Source organism: Sus scrofa, chromosome 15 (genome assembly GCF_054392235.1).
Source record: "Sus scrofa isolate SSC_HxYL_T2T_F1_AM1 chromosome 15, Sscrofa_HxYL_maternal_Yorkshire_Landrace_v2.0, whole genome shotgun sequence".
NCBI classification, from domain to species: Eukaryota; Metazoa; Chordata; class Mammalia; order Artiodactyla; family Suidae; genus Sus; species Sus scrofa.
The window spans coordinates 42,269,136-42,283,335 of record NC_139397.1 but is presented as its reverse complement, the minus strand read 5'-3'; positions in this window follow the sequence as shown (position 1 = coordinate 42,283,335).

Here is a 14,200-nt window from a genome sequence, read left to right as displayed (position 1 = left end):
TCATGCATTGTTCCCATGGCCTCAGTACCTTGGAGTCTTCATAACCATTATTGTCAACTCTTTATCAGGTACATTTTTAATTTCTGTTTCACTAAGGTCTTTTTCTTGAATTTTATGTTGTTCTTTTGTTTGAAACATATTCCTCTGTTTTGTTTTTGTTTTTGTTTTTGTTTTTTCCCCTTGCTTTGCTTGATTCTGTGTTGGTTCCTATGCATTGGGTAAAATAACCACATCAACCAGTCTTGGAGGTGTAGTCACTGAGGAGATGATCCTTATTGATCAACCCTACCCTAGCTTTTTGCTGCTACTCAAATCTTAGTGAAAACCCACGTAACCTTCTTTTTTCTTAGTGGTTCTCAGGAGTTGAGGGTTTTCCAAGACCTATCACAGTCCCAAAAAAGAGAATCTCAGTCAGAGCTTAGATCTAGGCTGATTGGAAGCCAGACAATCAATTAGTAGTTGTTTCGCTTTTTAAAAAATTTTTATAAAAATTTATTGCAGCATAGTTGATTTACAATTTTTTGCTGATTTCTGCTGTATAGCAAAGTGACCCAGTTATATATACATATACACACACACACATTCTTTTTCTTATATCATCTTCCATCATGGTCTATCCCAAGATACTGAATAGAGTTCCCTGTGCTGTACAGCAGGAACTCATTGCCCATCCATTCTAAATTTAATAGTTTGCATCTGTTAACCTCAAACTCCCCATCTATTCCACTCCATCCCCCTTGGAGCCATAGGTCTCTTCTTCGTTTGTATGAGTCTGCTTCTCTCCTGTAGATAAGTTCATTTGTGCCAAATTTTAGATTGCACATATAAGTGATATTATGTGATATTTGTCTTTTTCTTTCTGACTTACTTCAATTAGTATGAGAATCTCTAGTTGCATCCGTGTTGCTTCAAATAGCATCATCCCACTCCTTTTCATGGCTGAGTAGTATTCCACTGTATATATGTACACCATCTTCTTAATCCATTCATCTGCTTATGGGCTTATGTTGTTTCCATGTCTCAGCTATTGTGAGTGGTGCTGCAGTGAATATACAGGTGCATGTATCTTTTTCAATGAAAGTTTTGCCTTGATATATGACAAGGAGTGAAATTGCTGGATCACATGGTAGTTCTATACTTAGTTTTCTGAGGAACCTCCATACTCTTTTCCATAGCAGTTGTACCAAGTTACATTTCCACCAACAGTGTGAGAGGGTCCCCTTTTCTCCACACTGTCTCCAGCATTTGTTATTTATAAACTTATTAATGATAGCCATTCTGATCACTGGATAAGTTTTTAAGGTATGAAAATATGTCTTTCAAGGGGAGACCAGGAGATGGATATTTCTATTTGCTCCTGCACTGTGCACCAGGGGAATTACCAGTTAAAAAATGTTTGTTTGATATCCCTCTTGTTGGATATTTGAACATAAGCCCTGAGCCAGGCTATAAAAGGATGTGTCTTCTGCGTGGCAGCCACAAAAGTCATGACACCAGACATGTGCACTAGCTCTTTTTGTGAAAACGTCAGTGACCTGGGCCAGGGAAGAAGGAGAGTGTGAAGATCACACCTACCAATCTCCATGGCCTATGAAAAAAATTGCAGTTGACCCTTAGATGTTAATGGAAAACTATGCCCCAGAGACCAGAGCTTTCAAATAAGCAAATAGGCCTATTTCATGGAAACACTGGGTGTTACATTTTGCCGCCTCTGCACTGTACCCCAGGGGGGATAACCACAGTGAATCTACTCAAGCCCATTAAGAACTGTTTCATAGGTGTTTGTTTGTTTCTTTATCTTGGAGATTCCCAGGCCAGGGGTTGAATCAGAGCTGTAGCTTCCAGCCTACACCACAGCCACAGCAATATGGGATCCTAGCCATGTCTGCAACCCTCACCACAGTTTTTGGCATTGCCAGATCCCTAACCCACGGGAGCAAGGCCAGGGATCGAACCCATGTCATTATAGATACTAGTTGAGTTCATTAACCACTGAGCCATGACGGAATTCCTCATAGTTTGTTATAGTGCAGTAAGTCTCATGATGGGCTGTTTAGAGGTAGAGTAGATGTTATATGGTCCTGTTTCTTAGATAGAGGTCTTACAAGCTTGTCACCAGCTGTCGGTCCAAACACTTACTTACTCCTCAGGTAGAGGCTGGGAATTTTGAGTTCTCTTCCAGTTGTATGTCACTGTGCTGGGGTTGGGTTTACAGTGATATTGCATCTCAGGCTCTCCTACCCGTTTCAGCTTGGATTTTTTTCTCATCCACTTGATGTACACAAGTCATTTAAACAGTTTGAGTTTCTTTCAAATGGAATTGTTCCAGGAGTTTTCTGGCGGCACAGTGGATTAGGGATCTGGTGTTGTCATGGCCGTGGCTCTGATTATAGCTGTGGTGTGGGTTCCATCCTTGACTTGGGAACTTTTACATGCTGTGAGTGTATCCAAAAGGAAAAAAAAAAAAAAAAGGATTCTTCCACTTGTAGCCATAGATTCGGTTTATCCATAACAAAAGGAGAATTTAGGAATCTACTTGGTTGCCTTTTTTTTTGTTTGTTTTTTTGTTTTTTGGTTGCCCTGTGGCATATGGAATTCCTAGGCCAGGAATCAGATCCAAGCTGCAGCTGAAACTTAAGCCACAACTGCAGCAACAAAAGATCCTTAACCCATTGGGCCTGGCCAGGGATCCAACCTGCATTTCAGCACTCCCAAGACAACACCAGTCCCTTTAGGCCATGATGGGAACTTATGTTGCCTTCTTGATCTGGAACTCCTGGTACGAATTCAATCTTAAATTTGCTAAGACATTTTTATGGCCCTTGTATGACCTGTCCTGGAGAATATTTCATGTGAACTTGAAAAGAATGTGTATGCTGCTGTTGAATGGAATGTTTTACATATGTCTCTTAGATCCATTTGGTCTAAAATATGGTTCATTTTTAATCCTTCCTTATTGATTTTCCATCTTGATAGTTTATCCTTTGGTGAAACTGGGGTATTGAAGTTCCCCCACTATTATGGTAGTGTAGTCTGTTACTCCCTTCAAATCTCTTAGTGTTTGCTTAGTATGTTTTGGCACTCAGATGTTGGGAACATATATCCTTGCAATTGTTTTATCTTCTTGATCTGTTAACCCTCTATCATTATATACTAACCTACTTTGTTATTGTTTTGGGTATAAAGTCTATTCTGTCTAATATATTCTGTTCTGATAAACTATTTTGTCTGTGTTTCTTTTGGTTTTCACATTCATGGAACATCTTTTTCCATCCCTCCACTTTGAGTCCATGTGTGTCCTTTAAGTTAGGTTAGTCTCCTGTAGACAGCATAGCTTTGGCTCTTTTTTTTTTTTTTTTCATTCAGCCATTGTGTGCTTTGAGATTGGAGAACTGAATGAGTTTAGAATAATTCTTGATATGATAGGAATTACTAATGACACATTTTTAGTATTTTCTGACTATTTTGTAGTTCCATTTTTCCGTTTTCCTCCCTTGTTCCTACCTTCATAGGTTGGTGATCCTCCATGGTGGTAGCTCTGAAAGCCTTCTCTTTATTTGTGTGGTTACCGTGAGACTTACATAAAACCTCTTACAGGTAAAGCAGTCCACATTAAACTGGTAACAATTTAACTTTGAGCATGTACAGAAGCTCTACCTTTTTATTCTTCCTTCTATGATGGTAATGTCATAATTTATCTACTTTTATATTGTGCATTCATTACCAAATTATAGTAGCTGTAGTCATTTGTAATAATCCTTTTTAAACCTTTATAAAGTTAATTTATTAATACCTCATCATATTATAGAATTAGGATTTTCTAAATCTAATGTATATTAACTTTTACCTGTGTGTTGTATATGTTCATATGTTTTCATGTTACTTATTAGCATATTTTTATTTCAACTTGAAGAACTCTTTCTGTACTTTTATTTATTTATTTATTTTTGTCTTTTGTCTTTTTAGGGCCACATCTGTGGCACATGGAGGTTCCCAGGCTAGGGGTCAAATCAGGACTATAGCTGCCAGCCTACATCACAGCCACAGCAACAGCGGATCTGAGCCGCATCTGCAATCTACACCACAGCTCATGGCAACACTGGATCCTTAACCCATTGAGCAAAGCCAGGGGTTGAACCCTAAACCTCATAGTTCCTAGTTGGATTCATTTCCACTGTGCCAGGATGGGAACTCCTCCTTTCTGTCCTTTTAAAAGGCAAGCCTAGTGGTTACAAACTCCCTCAGCTTTTGTTTATCTGGGAGAACCTCTGGTTTATCTTCATTTCTGAAGGATGGGATTTGGCAGGATCAGGTGTTCTTGGCTGCAATTTTTTTCTTTCAACACTTTGAATATATTATTCCTCTCTCCTAGCCGATAAGGTTTCTGCCAGGAGTCCCACTGATAGCCTAATAGATGTTCCTTTGTAGGCCACAGTTTTTTTTTCCTTACTGCTTTTAAGGTTATTTTTTTTTGTCTTTGATTTTCACAGTTTTTTTAATGTGTCTTGGATAAGATCTTTTTGACCTGAAATAGTGGGGTGGTCTATTAGCATTAGGAGCTTGGAGTCCAAGTTTCTCCTCAGGTTTGTAAAGTTTTCAGCTGTTACTTCTTTAAATAAATGTTCTCTACCCTTCTTCCTGTCTTCCCCTTCTGGCAATCCAGTGATTCCCATATTTATTCTTTTGATGTTTCTCATAGATTATATAGGCTTTCTTATCTATTTTTATTCTTTTTAATTTTCCTCTCCTCTAATTGGATTATTTCAAATTTTTCATTCTTTAAATCATTGGCTTTATCTTCTCCTTGGTCCAATCTGATATTGATGCTTTCCTTGCAGTGCCATTGCATTCACTGAATTCTTCACTTTCAGAATTTCTGTTTAGTTCTTTTTAATGATGTTTGTCACTTGGCTAAATTTCTCATTTTGTACATGTACCGTTTTTTCTGATTTTGTTGACTTACATTTTCTTTTTTGTTTTTACCTCCTGAGTTTTCTCAAAACAGCTATTTTGAATTATTTATCAGTTAAGTCACTAAGGTGCCCATCTTTGAACTTGGTTACTGGAGAATTATTGTTATCTTTTGGTGGTGGCGTGTTTCCTTGGTTCTCCATGTTTCTTGCAGCTTTATGTTGCCATTTTTGCATCTGAAGTAGCTGTCACTTTCTCCAGTCTTTCTTGGCTGCTTCCAGGTAGGAGATACTTTTGGCTGGCCCTGCTTTTATATCTGAGGCTTTCTGTGACCTGGTGTGGACACACCTGCTCCTTGCTTCTTGCTCCCTCTTGTGGCAGAATCCTTAAGTCCGTGAACCTTCTCTTGATCTACAAGTCATCAGGCCAGGCCCTGGAAGCCTCTGTTTTGTTTTCCTGATGGTGGAGCTATGGCTCATTTTTGTGGTTTTCTCCCTTTCCTATAGGCTCAGGTCTGTTTTTGAGAGCTATCTACCAGAGCTGGTTCTTACTGCAGTCCTAGGGAGTGCACACAAGAAGCCAGCTACAGAGTGGGAGTTGTGTGAGCTTAACACTCCAGGTGTCTGGACTGCCTGAGGGCCAGGTGGGATGATCCTTGGGTGAGGTATTCCTAGCAGCTAATGGGTAGTCTTCCTGCTGGATTGCTGAACACAGTCAAGAGAAAACTTGTCCATTTAGTGCTTCCTGATATTCTTATCTGCCTCGCTTCTGATCTCCTGCTTCCCTTCTGCCATGGAGGGCTCCCTTCAGTACTCTGAGTGCTTTGGCAGAGAAATGTTTCACTAGCAGTGGCCTTAAAAGATAGAGAAGCCTGGCATTCACTCAGTGGTCTCCCTTCCCCTGATGGGAGAAGACATGCTGGCTAGTTCAGCCTCAGGCCCTATCATACTGGGGCAGGGGTGGACTGGCCAAGTAGTTTTTTGCCACAGGCTATTTCATCTGCTCTTGATACCCAAGTCTGCAGGCCCCAGATGTGCTCTGACTGTGGCTAAGTGTGGCTGAGCCTAGCTTATAGACTCCTTCTGGTTCCATGGTCTGTAGCAAAGTCTGGCTGCCTATCAGCCAATGCCCAGGTGGGTAAGTCTCTTCCAAGTCCCCTTGCATAGGTAGTTGGATGCCACAGTTCTCACAGAAGCACTTTTGTTCATGAATGGATGCCTAAGTTTAGTTATTTAAAATGGGGGACAAAAAGTGGGGATGCCACATACTGCTATGACGTTGCTCCAGAGACTAGTTTTAAAAGGTAACAAAACAAAACCAACCTTCAAAACATTGAAAACAGTTAATAACTCTGTATTCTGAGCAACTGAATATACAAATAGACAATAAATAGACCATTTGTAAAAATAGAACTCCAACCCACAACCTGTGGCAACCAGCCCAGGAAACCAACCCATTATCTACAGTAACCAACCCAGGATGTCAGCCCACTTTCTATAAGTCACACTTGTGGGAAGTCAGAATACCATCTCTAGTAGCAATCCAGGAAGTCAAACAACTGACTCAAAATGGCCAGAACTTGATTAATAATAGACTCCTTACCTACTTTTTATCTTTACTTTCAATTGAGGACTACTGAATAGAAAAAGCCCAATATATGCCCCTCAGCAATCACATGATCACATAGAAAACCTCGTTTCTACCTAGCTTGCCTACCCCTTCCCCATGGCAATAGCCTCTAATCATGGCATATTTGAGCCCTTCTCTGTTTTTCCAACGGTAAAGCTTTCTCACTATCTTGACTTCCCTAGTGTCTCTGCCAAAACATGAGTGATGGTGGCCAACTTCCTTGCTATAACACCTCTGAATAAATAACGTTTGTCTGTTCTCATTTGATTGATCTTTGCTTATATTCCCAATTCTTTTTTTTTTTAGATAAAAGGAAAATATGGAGAATAAATGGGCGACAAAAATAGGGGATGCCTTATGCTGCCATGACATTTTTCCAGAGACTAGTTTTAAAAGGCAACAAAAGACTTTTTTTTTTTTTACATTTATAGCCATCTACATATAAGAGACAAAAGAAAACAGAACTTATGTGTTGTTCAGAATGGTCCAGAAATTAGCCCTAGGACATTTGGTTGTTTTTAGGACTCAGAGAGGTTGCATGGCTAAACAGGGACATCTCATGCTTTCTGGGATGTAAGGACATTGTTGGTATCATGAGAGGAGGATTCTGTGCTGCATTGCAGTCCTAATGCTTTCAGTCTATGCTCTCTGTGTCACTTATTCTTGCACACATTTATTTAAAGTAACATGCACTAGGTATCCTCTTTGAAAGTGATAGAGGTTTGCTAATAATTGGGGTAGGGTGATAGCAGTACCACAATTTGACTTCTTAGCTTCATAGTCCCAGTTCTGGGACAGGGGAGAATGCTGCATTGAAGGTACATAGCCTAATAGCACAGGGAACTGTATTCAATATCCTGTGATAAACAGTAATGGGAAAGAGTAGGAAAAAGTATGTGTATGTATGAATGAATCTTTTGACTGTAGAGTAGAAATTGACACAGCATTGTAAATCAATTCTACTTCAATAATTTTTTTTTAAAGAAAGTAAACACTCTGGTATTTCAGTCCTATCAGTAAATTAGCTTTTGAACTTAAATAATTTTCCTGTTCTTTGTGTGCAGTTTTCTCCCAGATGATCCCAATTACAAGTCTTGGAAGGCTCTTCATATAAAACCAAAGGCTTTCCCCAAGTTCAGCTGTGACCCAAAGTTCAGAGGAATCTTAGATCATGCTGCATTTGGTTGAGGCAATAATTTCTGAAAGTCAGGAACACTGAAATGCAAGACAATTTAAAGACTGAAAGAGATGACAGGCCTTGCTCTATGACAGAATGAGAGGAACGGGTTACAGATAAATGGTTTAGGTGACTCAGAGGAGCTGTCATCAAGGCAAACAAGCCCTTAGAGAGCAGAGTGGAATGCAGCCCTTTGATAGAAAGGAGTCTGATAGATGTCTCATGAAAGGAAACATGTCGGTCTGAAGTATTTACTTTTTGAAATGAATTAAAAAGGAGTTGTATGAAAAGTCTACATCCCCTTCTTAGAAACAAATTGTGCTTACCTGTAGTAAGTAGCGGAAATGCAGCCTTCTTAATTGTAGCTCTGGCATTAAAGAAGTCACTAGCCTTGAAAGAATTGAGTGACCTTTATAGACCTTAAATGAGTTATTGTTTGATACACTGGAAAGATCAGAGACCGAGAAGTTAAACATCATTTGTTCAGTCCATGACTGAACAGTAGATGTCACCTTATATAAAGTCCCTGCACTTCAGCTCTGTCATTTGCAAAGGAAAGGCAATGTCTTCCAGCATAGGGAAAGAAAGGTGACAGTGCCTATAAACCACACACCTGACGTGCAGCACACGCGAGGCTACAGGTAAGAGTGAATGCGATGATTATCATTTAGATGATGACAAAGGCCTGAGATTGCTCAGGTCACTTACTGGTCTAGGTTCTGTTATTCAGTATATTTCATGGAGGATACTTGGAGTTTGTGATGTAGACAAAGGAAATACCCCTACATTATACAGAATATGATGAGTGCTCACTCTCCCCACAAAAAAACAATGAACTTAACATTTATCTGAGTAATACTAAAGATGGAGTTTTCATGAATGTGTCAGGAGAAAAGTATTTTACTAGGAATATATATGTCAATAATTGCATCTAGGAGTTCCCACTGTAGCCCAGTGGATTAAGAATCTGACCACAGTGGCTTGGTCACTGTGGAGGTGTGGGTTCAATCCCTGGCCTGGTGCAGTGGGTTAAAGGATCCGGCTTCACCAGCAGCCGTGGCATAGGTCACGATTCAATCCCTGGCCTGGGAGCTTTCACATGCCATGGGTGTAGCCATTAAAAAAAAAAAAAAGATAATTACATCTACATCCATGTTATAAACTATTAAGAATTGCAAGGATCCCAGAGAAAGCTAAAATGAGAACTCTAGGCCACCCTTCCACTCAACAGATTTAGGTTTCTATTCTCTTAAAATGGCTAAAGAATGTACAGTTAACTGCCAGCCTTTAAACATATTCCCTTCTTTCTTTTTTAATTTAAAAATAAAAAAATAATGTATAATTAACAATTACTCAAATTTTCAATCTTTTTTTTTTTTTTTCTTTTTTACTTGTTACAGCCGCACCTGCAGCATATGGAAGTTCCCAGGCCAGGGGTTAAATTGGAGCTGCAGCTGCCAGCCTACACCATAGCCACAACACTGGATCAAGCCATACCTGCAACCTACACTGCAGCTTGTGGCAATGCCAGATCCTTAACCCACTTAAAGAGGCCAGGGATCCAACTCATATCCTGGTGGATACTAGTCAGGTTCTTAACCCTCTGAGTTCCAATGACAGCTCTTAAATTTTCAATCTTTATGGACACTTTTAACAGTTTCTGCAGCAAGATTCTTCATTGAGAACCACTGAGGCAATGGGAATAAAGAAGAGATAGTTTCAGAAATTCTCTTGAAAAGATGCTGATGCATACCATATATGCATCCTGCTCTATCATCACCATTGTTACAAAGAAAAACAAAAACATAATTACCATTACCCCTACTCCCACATTCAGGCTGTACTTGGCAGAATGCAGGGAGCATGGAATTCAGCTTTGGCTCTACCTGTGACTTGATGAAGGGCAAGTAACTTAACTTTTCTGTGTCTATGGAATTTTATCTCTAATCTGGAGAAAGCAACACTTCATAGAGGTATGTGAGGGTGTGTGTATATACATGTGTGTATGAGCACACACACTTTTTAGACAAGCATTTGCCCTATTTAATGCAAGCTGAGTGGTGAGGTGACTTTCCAGAGTCAGAGTTTGTGGGCCCCTTCAGTCAGTAGATGAGCTCCAGGGAGTTTCCGTAGTGGCTTAATGGAAACGAATCTGACTAGCATCTATGAGAATGCAGGTTCAATTCCTGGCCTTGTTCAGTGGGTTAAGGATCCAGCGTTGCTGTGAGCTGTGGTGTGGGTCACAGATGTGGCTTGGATCTGGCATTTCTGTGTCTGTGGCGTAGGCCAGCCGCTACAGCTCCAATTCATCCCCTAGCCTGGGAACCTCCATATGCTGCGGATGTGGCCCTAAAAAGACAAAAATAAATAAAGTAATGAATAAATAAATAAATAAATAAATAAGCTCCAATTTCACACCAAGCTTTGTATGGAGTTAAGAGAAAGATAAGAGAGATGCTTTTCTGCCTTTAGGGAACACCTGGTATCCCTCTTTTTTAAGGTTAAGTCACTCACACACAGGACTCTTATTTTGCATCATCCAAAACCTCAACATTTCTGTTTTGAGCAAACACTGAAGATCTTTAGAAATGGGTAATTTTAGAGCTGGCTTTATGTCCTTCTTTCAGTTTCTTGCCTACCTGTCTACCTAAAGGCTAGAATGTTCATTTATTTATTTTTATTTATATCGTTATTGGAGTAGAGTTGATTTATGACGTGTTCGTTTCAGGTTTACAGCACTGTAACTATTGTATGTATGTGTACAGCAGAGTTATATATATGTGTATATATGTCTGTTACATGTGTGTATATTCTTTTTCATAATGGTTTATTATAAGATACCAAATGTAGTTCCCTGTGCTCTACAGTAGGTCCTTGTTGTTTATTTTCTGTATAGTAGTATGTGTCTGTTAATCTCAAGTTCCTAATTTATCCCTCCTCCACCCTCATCCCCTTTGGTAACCATAAGTTTGTTTTCTATGTCTGTGAGTCTCTTTCTGTTCTGTAAATAAATTCATTTGGATCTTACTTTATTTTATTTTATTTTAGTCTTTTTAGGGCTGTACCTGTGGCATATGGAGGTTCCCAGGTTAGGGGTCAAATTGGAGCTGTGGCCCCTGGCCTATGCCACAGCCACAGCAATGTCAGATCCAAGCTTTGTCTTCAGCCTACACCACAGCTCACATTAACACTGGATCCTTAACCCGCTAAGCAAGCCCAGGGATTGAATCTGCATCGTCATGGGTGCTAGTCAGATTCATTTCCACTGAGCCACAATGGGAATTCCTGCATCATATTTTAGACTCTGCATGTAAGGATGTTCTTTGATGACTTAGCTCTGTTGAGAATGAGCCATGGTGGTGGTGATGGTGGTAGTAATAGCACCACTTTTGATGGGCACCATAGGCACTTTTGACACCACTTTACCTGCTCTGACCCAATGACACCTTGTAACAACATGCAAAGTAGTTACTGACAGTAATCCCATTTTACTGATGAAAACCCCAAGACCCAAGTGTACACAGGTGATTAATGGTAGAATTGGTTAGACTAGATTCACTCAACTGACCTCAGAGCCCATACACCAGGGTTACTCAGAATGGGATCTTCAAAGTGGCAGCTTAGCATCATGTGGAAGCTTGACAGAAATGTCACTCACGAGCCCCAGACCAACCTACTGAACAAGCAACATGGCCGAGGCTTGGTGCCCAGAAAAGGGATCACCAGTAGGCTCACCATGTGACTCTCAGGCTCATTAAAGCCCAAGAGTCACTGCCCTGAGCCAGCACATGGTCCTGCCCATCAGTGGTCGAGTTAGCTTGGAATCAAGGTTCCTGTGACTTTGTCTTGCCTTGCAAGCAGCCTGCTCACCACCTTGAAGCAGGATCCCCTGGCTGGGTCTCCTTCCTACAACTGGCTAGCCAAAGGGTTCTGATGTAACAGTGGAACTCAAACTCAAAAAGGTTTGTGATGGTTAATTGAGATAATATATTTAATTCAGTTAGCCTTGTATTTTATTGATAGTAAAATGTATAATTACATGCTTATAATAATAAAATTGTTAATATGCAGAAATTATTATTTACAATGTAGCTTAAGGGAGTAGGGCTTGAAAAACCTCCTTTCCTTCAGTCTTCTAAAACTCTGTTCTAGGGTCTCCTTTTCATACTGTGTCCCCTTTTGATAATAACTGTCCTAAAAGACTCCTTGATGGCTGCTCCCATGTGAGATTTGGACACATGCTGCCGTAGATTTGTTTGTACGTATGCTGCTTCTTGTATGAGATTGTAACTCTTTTGAGACCGCTTTAAGAATTAGGGTAGTATTTTCCCATCGCTTGCAGGAGTAGATATGAATAATAAATAAGAAAATAAAGTGATTAAAATGTGCCTTAGAGTAGGCCTTGAAGTGTTATCTTTTTTAAAAAAAAAATTCTCCTGTATCTTTTTCCATAATAATGAAATGAATGGATTAGGCAGAGGGAAACCGACTGTTGGCCACTGACGGGGATAGTAAAGTAGAAAGGTCTATGAGCAGCTGAACTCTTTCTATCTCATAAGTGAGCAGAGCCTATTAAATATGACAAAGTCATTTTCAAATCCATTTATAACACTCCTAAGAGGGTGACGTTGCAGCACATTTATTTTCATTTCTAAGATGAGGCATGCTTTCTCAACAATGGTCTAATAACTCAACGTGTGATGTTAGCAGTTTTTATCCTCAGTGTAGTAGAAACCATTACTATTGAACCCCAAAGAGTCATGAAGCTCTTCGCTGAGTAGAAGACTCTCAAAGAATGCCTCTGACAATAGTTTATGCCTCTTGTTATTACCTAACTGAGAATTATCAAAATGTTTAGAGTTGATTACTTCATATTATGTTAGGACTTTACTACTCTTATCATTAGCTAAGGTACAGAATTATGTGGATGGTACTGAGAAAATTCATTATAAAAGATGAATATTTGATAGAAAAGTTACTAAATATTACTAGATATCAAAAGTGGAGGAACTTTAGAGAAATGAGCCAGTCTAATTGTATTACATTTAGATGAGGCAACTCAGGTTAAAGAACTGATGTCACATAGACAGTTAAGGCTAATCTTTTTATTCACTGTTTTATCAAGCACCTACTATGATACCACAAATATAGTATACAGAAAGGAATTTGGTGTATTCTTTTAAGAGGAGATCAGAATAGAGAGCTATGATTTGGAGACAAATTTCTGAGTTACAAGCCTACCAATGGTAAGTAAAAATAATAAACTGTTACATTGCTGTTGCTGATGAAAAACCTACTTATGGTCTAAACCACATGCAAAATTAAAACCATCAATAAAACGAAAAAGAGAATTCTCACAAAAAGAAAGATCCCTTCATTTAAAGAAACCTATTGTATTCTTAAATATATAAAGCATATCTAAGAAAGTCAAAACAGTCTGTCCTGAGGCTATAGAAGCAAGGTTACAGGGATTGCCTAGGAACATGGAAAGATAGCACTCAATTCACGGGGTCATGGATGCATGGATGGGACTGGTGATGGGTAGAGATGATTGATGGGGTGGTTTCCTGGCTTGCTGCTTCCCTGACAAAACTGGATAAACTAGCCCATTCCCATTTTGGCTAAGAGTTTTCTAAGTCTGGCACTCTGCTATTCCATCAGAGCCATCAATAGATGTACTGGCATCATTTGATATGATTTCATTCACAGGAGAGTGTGGGTGTAAAATAAGAAAAGAAATAAAGGACAATGCCTGAGAGCATGTCAACATTTAAGGGGTGGAAAAGAAAGAGCCTAAAATAAATGTCAGTTTTCTGTATACTCTTGTAACTACTCTGCCTTGTTGGTTGAAGTACTTAAATAATTATAATCTGTATTTATGTACTAGCTTGCATTTTTTGTCTATATTGAATTTTTTAATTAGAATTTAAGTTAATAAGAATCATACATTTGATGTGCCTTTTGCTCACAGCACAGTTCTTGAAATTCTCAATAAATGCTTGTTAATTGATTAACTTTTTCTCTGTAACATGAATGGTTAAAAAAAGTTTTCTTAAAAAGCTGAAGTTAGCTGTAAAAGTAGGATTTAACTTACTTGGATAAATTGTAGCCCACTTGAATGTCATAATGATTTTCAGAAAAGTTAACTTTACTTAAGCCTCATCTGATTGACATATTGTCAACAAAATACACCTAATCTTTACAATTTACCCAATCAGTTATAAATCCCAGGAGTTCCCATTGTGGCTCAGTTGTTAACGAGTTCAACTAGGAAACATGAGGTTGTGGGTTTGATCTCTGGCCTTGCTCAGTGGGTTAAGGTTCCAGCGTTGCCGTGAGCTGTGGTGTAGGTCACAGATGTGGCTTGGATATGGCGTTGCTGTGGTTGTGGCATAGGCCAGCAGCTACAGCTCTAATTTGACCCCTAGCCTGGGAACCTCATATGCCATAGGAGTGGCCCTAGAAAAGGCAAAAAGACAAAAA